We start from the raw sequence: 7,408 nt of genomic DNA, 5'->3' as shown, positions 1-7,408 counted from the left end.
CCAACCAAGATCCACACCATCCCACCAAATTCGAAATACACATGCTGTCAAAATGAGAAGCCGAAGGGGGCTGGGGCTGATCTTGCACTTTTAATTAAAAACCGATGCACCATGGACCAAGCCACCAAAAGGGCGACTTAGTCACGTCTTAGACATGCTAGGGAAGTGATCCAACCATGGCTATAAGCCCTTAGGGCAGCCAAGATCAGATTCATTTCCCTTTGACAGCAACATGAGAAAATCGAAACTCAATATGGCAAGAATGGGAAGCTGCTGTCATTTCTCGTTTCCAGCGGGTGTGGGGCTCGAATGAATGAACCAAAGTGATCCTAATACATCCTATTACATGTCTATAAGTCGCCTTGGGAGCCTGGAATCGAACCAATACCTGAAACCCACAAAACAAAGCAACCCGTGAAGCACAAGAGAAAAACCGAAAAATTCTGCATGTTGAATTTTCTGAAATCTCTTGATGTATTTCGGTTTTAACATGGAAATGATGATCATGTAATGAAAAATAATTGATAATAGGACTTGATTGAAGAGTCAAGGAAGAATATATGCATGCCTGGTTTCGTTTGAAAGAAAAACGAAAAGAACGAGACGATCCGGCGCGGAGGAGGTGGAGCGCTTTCTTTTCTACCTTTCTTCTTACTCGATTTTTCTCTCCTATCTCCCACTGAATTCTCACGATTTTTGGCACTGAAAATGGCTCTGGTTTTCGTTGATGGAGAGGAGAAATAGTGGTTAGGGGAGTGAGGGAAATGGTTGCAAATATAATGGGGAATGCAAGACTAGGTCTCCATTTTTTTTTGAATTTTGAATTGTGGGTGGCTATCAAATAATTTGTTGGTGTTTTGTTGGAGGCTATGACCGATTCTCTCATACTCTACAAGGCTAGGATAAGGTTGATTATTAATTAAATGGTGCTCCAAAAATAAAAGGATTATCCTCCTAATTAAATACAAAGAAAGGGTCAAAGGTGGTAAATTGTCAAGGAATGTTCTAGCAACCAAGGGTGGCCGAAATTCATCTAATAAATGGAAGAAAATATTGTTTAGTTAGTAAATTTTTAAACCTTAAGAGCCTTACCTATCTTTTAATTAATTTAGTGAACTAACCCTTTAATTAATGAACTTAAATGAATTTATTTTCTACTCACCTCAAGTAACTTAAATAATTTCATAAACCTCCTTTTAACTTAAATTAACTTACTTGCTAGCTAAAATAAATTCCGGAAATATTTTCTGAATCTTAAATTTTTATCTCAAAGCTCCAACTCCAGTCCGGCCTCACTGAAATAACTGAAATGATAAAAATTTAAACTACTACGTAAAATAATCAAATTTAGAAACTCATGCAATAAAAATCATTTTAATTTAAATACTAGAATTATGCATGACTTATACGTAGTCTAAGTTACGGGTTCTACATGCCAAAAGTCAATATTTGAACAGGAAATTATTATTATTAAAAGAAAATAAAAATGACATAAATTAAAACACATATATACAACGTAGTTGTGATTGTGGCTCACATCTTCCTCTGATTTTACGTTCAGTAATGGCTTCAACGCCTTCTATGAGCCGAGGATATGCTTCCCCTCCAATTTTCTTATAAATTGGCAAACAGGGTCTTTTAACGTCAGATTCCCGAGACGAAATTGTATATATATATTTACTTATCTAAAAAGATATGCGTTACTATAGTAGGATCTTTATAAGGCTGATTTCACCGTCCATATTGATATTCCTCATGTTGAAATTGCCACCATAGTTTAAGAAGTTCATTTTGCACGTATCCACTAGAATGCGAATCAAGAACCTCTAGAAAATTATCCAAAGGCTCTTTACTCAAACCATTCTTAATGAATAAAATTTTATCTTCTCTATTCATTGATGTCATTCCAACATTTTTGCATTTCCCTTTACAAGTCCACCTTGCACATTTATGACATCCACCTATACGTTTAGCTCTTCGATTTTTGGCATATGTGCTTTTACCAAATCCTGGCATATGTCTTATTATTATTTCACTTGTTTCCCCAACCAATCGGACTTTTGCTTCAATTATCAAACGGATATCATTCAGTATGCCATGTGACATCATCAACCTTAGTCGCTCACATCTAGCTTTATAAATTTTTTTCAACGCATTATCAGGTAAACAAGCAAAATATTTACGAATATTCACAATACTAGCATCCATATTATTATTATTATTATTATTATATATTTCAATTATTTTGTGAAAACTGAAAAAACCGACTTAGATAGTCACGGAGTACCGTTATCCGCCACTTAACCGGGAAATGAACTAGAATCTGCAAAAACAAAATGAAAATATCAACCAACTATTGTGGATCATATAAAGGCATAAAAGCATCATTAAGAATTTCATTTTCTATAAAAAAGCTTAAGTCTTTGCCCATTAACTTTAAACAAGTCATTATTTTTAGGATTTTCAATATCAACAGCACCATGAGGATAAAAAAATTTAATTATAAATGGTCCTGACCATCTCGATCTTAGTTTTCCTGAAAATAAATGCAAACGGGAATTAAGTAAAACTTTTTGTCCAATTTCAAATGACTTTCTCATAATATTTTTATCATGAAAGGCTTTAGTTTTTATCTTTATAAATCTTTGAATTTTCATATATATTATTTCTTAATTTTTCAAGTTCATTTAATTGCAATTTTCTTAATTTAGATGCATCATCTAAATTAATATTAAATGCTTTAATTACCCAATAAGCTTTATGTTCAAGTTCAACCGGTAAATGACAATGCTTACCAAAAACTAACCTATATGGTGACATCCCTAATGATGTCTTAAATGCAGTTCTATATGCCCATAATGCATCAGTTAATCTTAAAGACCAATCTTTTCGATTTGGATAAACTGTTTTTTCTAAAATTTGTTTTATTTCTCTATTTGCAAGTTCAACTTGACCATTACTGATATGGGGTAGAAACTTTATGTGTAATGCCATATTTTTTTAACAAAGAAGAAAATGATTTATTTATAAAAATGACTTCCCCCATCACTAATTATTGCTCTAGGTATTCCAAATCGACTAAAAATATTTTATTTTAAAAATTTTATAACAACTTTATGATCATTAGTTCTACATGCAATTGCTTCAATCCATTTTGAAAGATAATCAACAGCGACTAAAATATACGTATATCCAAAAGATAATGGAAATGGACCCATAAAATCTATCTCCCAACTATCGAATATTTCAATAATTATGATTGGATTTAAAGGCATCATGTTTCGTTTTGAAATTGATCTCATCTTCTGACAGTTTTCACAAGATTTGCAAAATAAATGCGTATCTCTTGAATAAAGACGGCCAATAAAATCTACATTGTAAGATTTTTGCAGCTGTCTTATTGGATGAAAAATGACCTCCACATGATTCAGAATGACAAAATTTAATAACATTACTTCATTCATTGTCGGGTATGCATCATCGAAAATTTTGGTCAGGACAATAATTAAAAAAGTAAAGATCATCCCAATAAAATTTTTTAACTTCTATGAAGAATTTATTCTTATCCTGTGAATTCCAATGAGAAGGCATTTTATTTGTCACAATAAAATTTACAATGTTAGCAAACCAGAGAATAATAGTAGCATAAAACAACTGATCATCTGGAAAATTTTCATTTATTGGTATTTCATTATGAGATGATTCAGTCATTATTCTAGATAAATATCGGCTACGACATTTTCTTTTCCTTTTTTATCTTTAATTATAATATCAAATTCTTGTAACAATAAAATCCACCGTATTAATCTTGGCTTAGCATCTTGTTTATTTGATAAATATTTTACGGCAGAATGATCAGTGTACACAATAGTAGTAGAACCAATTAAATAAGATCGAAACTTATCTAATGCAAATACTACTGAAAGTAATTCTTTTTCGGTAGTTGAATAATTTATTTGGGCACTATTTAAGGTTCTACTAGCATAATAGATTGCATACGGTTTTCCTTCCTTTCTCTGTCATAACACAGCTACTATAGCATAATCACTTGCATCACACATTAATTCAAATTGTAAAGACCAATCTGGAGGTTGTAAAATAGGTGATGTAATTAAAAGATTAATTATTTTTTTAAAAGCATTTTCACATTTCTGAGGCCATTCAAATTGTGTATCTTTTGTTAAAAGATTCGAAATTGGTTTAGATATTATGCTGAAATTTTTTATAAACCTTCTATAAAAATCTGCATGACCCAAGAATGATCGAATTTCTTTGACCGTTGTTGGTGATGTTAAATTAACAATAACATCAACTTTGGCTTTATCAACTTCAATTCCTTTTTCAGATATCACATGACCTAACACAATCCCAGATTTAACCATATAATGACATTTTTTCCAATTTAAAACAAGATTTTTTTCTTCACATCGTTTTAATACTTCCTCTAGGTTTTTAAGACAATTTTCAAATGAGTTTCCAAAAACAGTTATATCATCCATAAAAACTTCTACAAATTCTTCAATCATATCACTGAAAATACTTAATATGCATCTTTGAAAAGTAGCCGGAGCATTACATAAACCAAATGGCATTTTTTTGAATGCAAAAGTTCCGAAAGGACAAGTGAAAGTAGTTTTTTCTTGATCTTCTAATGATATAGGTATTTGATAATACCCCGAATACCCATCAAGAAAACAGTAATAAGAATTTCCTGCTACTTTTTCTAGAATTTGATCTAAAAATGGTAGTGGGAAATGATCTTTTCTAGTTGCATAATTTAATTTTCTATAATCAATACATATACGCCAACTAGATGGAATCCCAGCTTGTAATAACCCTCCCTTTTCATTTTTTGTAACAGTGATGCCTGACTTTTTAGGTACTACTTGTGTTCAACTTACCCATTTATTATCTGAGATTGAATAGATAATTCCAGCGTCTAATAGTTTTAATACTTCATTCTTAACAACTTCCTTCATATGTTGATTTAACCTTCTTTGTGGTTGTTGATATGTTTTAGCATTTTCTTCCAAATGAATTTTATGTGTGCAAATTAAAGGATTTATACCTTTTATATCTTTCAAAGTCAATCCAATTACATTTTTATATTTTTTAAGTAATTTAATTAAATCTTCTTCTTGATTTGGTAGAAGAGTGGAAGAAATTGCAACAAGAAATTTTTATTTTCACCAAGAAATACATATTTCAATTCGAATGGTAAAACTTTTAATTCAAGTTTTGTATTATCATCTTCTTTAAAATTATTTTCAGACCCAAAATTTTCTATTGAAAAAATTTCAGATTGTTGATTTAAGTTTTCTTCTTGTATATTTTCTTCCACAATTGTTTCAATTTCATTATCATATTCATTTTCATTAATACTTGGTAGTTTACATAAATTGAACACATTAAGTTCTAGAGTCATATTTCCAAAAGACAATTTCATTATTCCATTTCGACAATTAATTAAAGCATTTGAAGTTGCTAGAAATGGTTGTCCCAATATTACTAGAATTTCATTATGTACTTCAATTAGTTGTGTATCCAAAACAATAAAATATACATGATATATGAATTTATCAACTTGAACCAACACATCTTCTACAATACCTCTAGGTATTTTTATTGACCTATCCGCCAGTAAGAGAATAACAGAAGTGAGTTTTAATTCTCCTAAATTAAGTTTTTCATAAACTGAATAAGGAAGTAAATTCACACTTGCTCCCAAATCTAACAAAGCTTTTTTAATCTTATTTTCTCCAATAATACATGAAATTTTTGGACAACCAGGATCTTTATATTTTAGACTATAATTATTTTGAAGAATAGAACTTACTTGTTCAGCCAAGAATGCTTTATTCTTCACATGCAATTTTCTCTTCACAGTACATAAGTCTTTTAAAAATTTTGCATATGAAGGTACTTGTTTAATAGCATTTAATAATGGAATATTTATCTTTCTTTGTTTAAAAACTTCATAGATATCATAATCATTTTTTTGTTTTTTATGATTTGTTAATGCATGAGGAAATGGTGGAGGTTTATTTGATTCATTTACTATTTCAGATGATTTATCATTCAACATATTATTTTTAGAATTTAAGATATCATCATTTTCAAAAGTATCAAGATTATCATCCTTACTCTTTGATTTTAAATGATCCTTGTTTTCATTACTATATGGATCATTAACTATTTTACCACTTCTAAGGGTATAACAGATTTTATTTGATCAATTTTTTCATTTTTTAATTCTTGATTTTGATTTTTAGGTTTAGGTTGAGGTTGAGGTTGAGATGGAAATTTCCTTTTTCATGAATATTAAGTGCAGATGCAAATTTTGCAAGAGTTTTTTTCAAATCACTCATAGAATGACTGTTTTGAATATTGATAGATTCTTGTTTTTGGATAAATGCATGAATTACATCTTCAAAGTTTTTTCTTGGAGATGTAACATAAGGAATATAACCTTGATGATTTTGGTTATTTTGAAAATATTGTTGTGAGGGTTGTGCATTATTATCATTCCTCCAACTAAAATTAGGATGATTTTTCCATCCAGGATTATATGATGTTGAAAAAGGATCTAGTATTGTTTTTTTATAATTGTTAACATAATTTGCTTGTTCATGGAGTCATTCTTTAAATGAAGGTAATGGTGGACAATCTTTTGTAGTATGATCATGTGTTTTACATATATGACAAACAATTTCTTGAATACTTTCTAATTGACCACTCTTTTTCATTTCTAATTAGTCAATTTTTCTTGCTAAAGATGCAAGTTTAGCTTAAATATCTATATCATCTTTAAGATTATAGAGATACCACCACCATTTGTTGAATTATTGATTTTAGTTGTTGGTGGTTCTATTGTGCCTATATTATCTCAATTTTGAGCATTTTTTGCTAATGAATCCAAATACTCCATAGCTTCATTTGAGTTTTTATCTTCAAAAGTTCCATTACACATGAATTCTATCATTTGCCTATCTTTAGGTATTAGACCTTCATAAAAGTGAAAAACTATTCTCCACGTTTCAAACCCATGATGTGGGCATGTATTAAGTAATTCTTTATATCTATCCCAACATTGATAAAATGTTTCTCCTTGTTTTTGAGAAAAAATAGTAATTTGTCTTTTAGAAGAGTTTGTTCTATGGGAAGGAAAATTTTTTTTGAGAAATTGTTGTTGCATTTCTTCCCATGATTTTATTGAACATGATCTCAAATTTTGTAGCCATGTTTTAGCTTTATCTTTTAAAGAAAAAGGGAAAAGCATTAATCGAACTATATCCATGCTACAATTTTGATCATTATAAGTGTTACAAACTTCCTCAAATTCTCTTAGATGTAAATATGGATTTTCAGAATCTAAGCCATGAAAATTTGGTAAAAGTTGAATAATTTG

The 7,408-nt window shown here is 29.9% G+C and overlaps 1 non-coding gene across 1 annotated transcript; it reads left to right on the top strand.

Moving 5' to 3' along the window:
• Positions 1-7,040: 7,040 nt before the first annotated feature.
• On the top strand, positions 7,041-7,149 carry LOC140983684 (small nucleolar RNA R71). Its single transcript, XR_012176476.1, has one exon. It is a non-coding gene; the product is annotated as a small nucleolar RNA R71 (small nucleolar RNA).
• Positions 7,150-7,408: the final 259 nt, after the last annotated feature.

This window comes from Primulina huaijiensis, chromosome 8 (genome assembly GCF_012295235.1).
Source record: "Primulina huaijiensis isolate GDHJ02 chromosome 8, ASM1229523v2, whole genome shotgun sequence".
NCBI classification, from domain to species: domain Eukaryota; kingdom Viridiplantae; phylum Streptophyta; class Magnoliopsida; order Lamiales; family Gesneriaceae; genus Primulina; species Primulina huaijiensis.
This window is presented reverse-complemented; position numbering and strand designations above follow the sequence as displayed.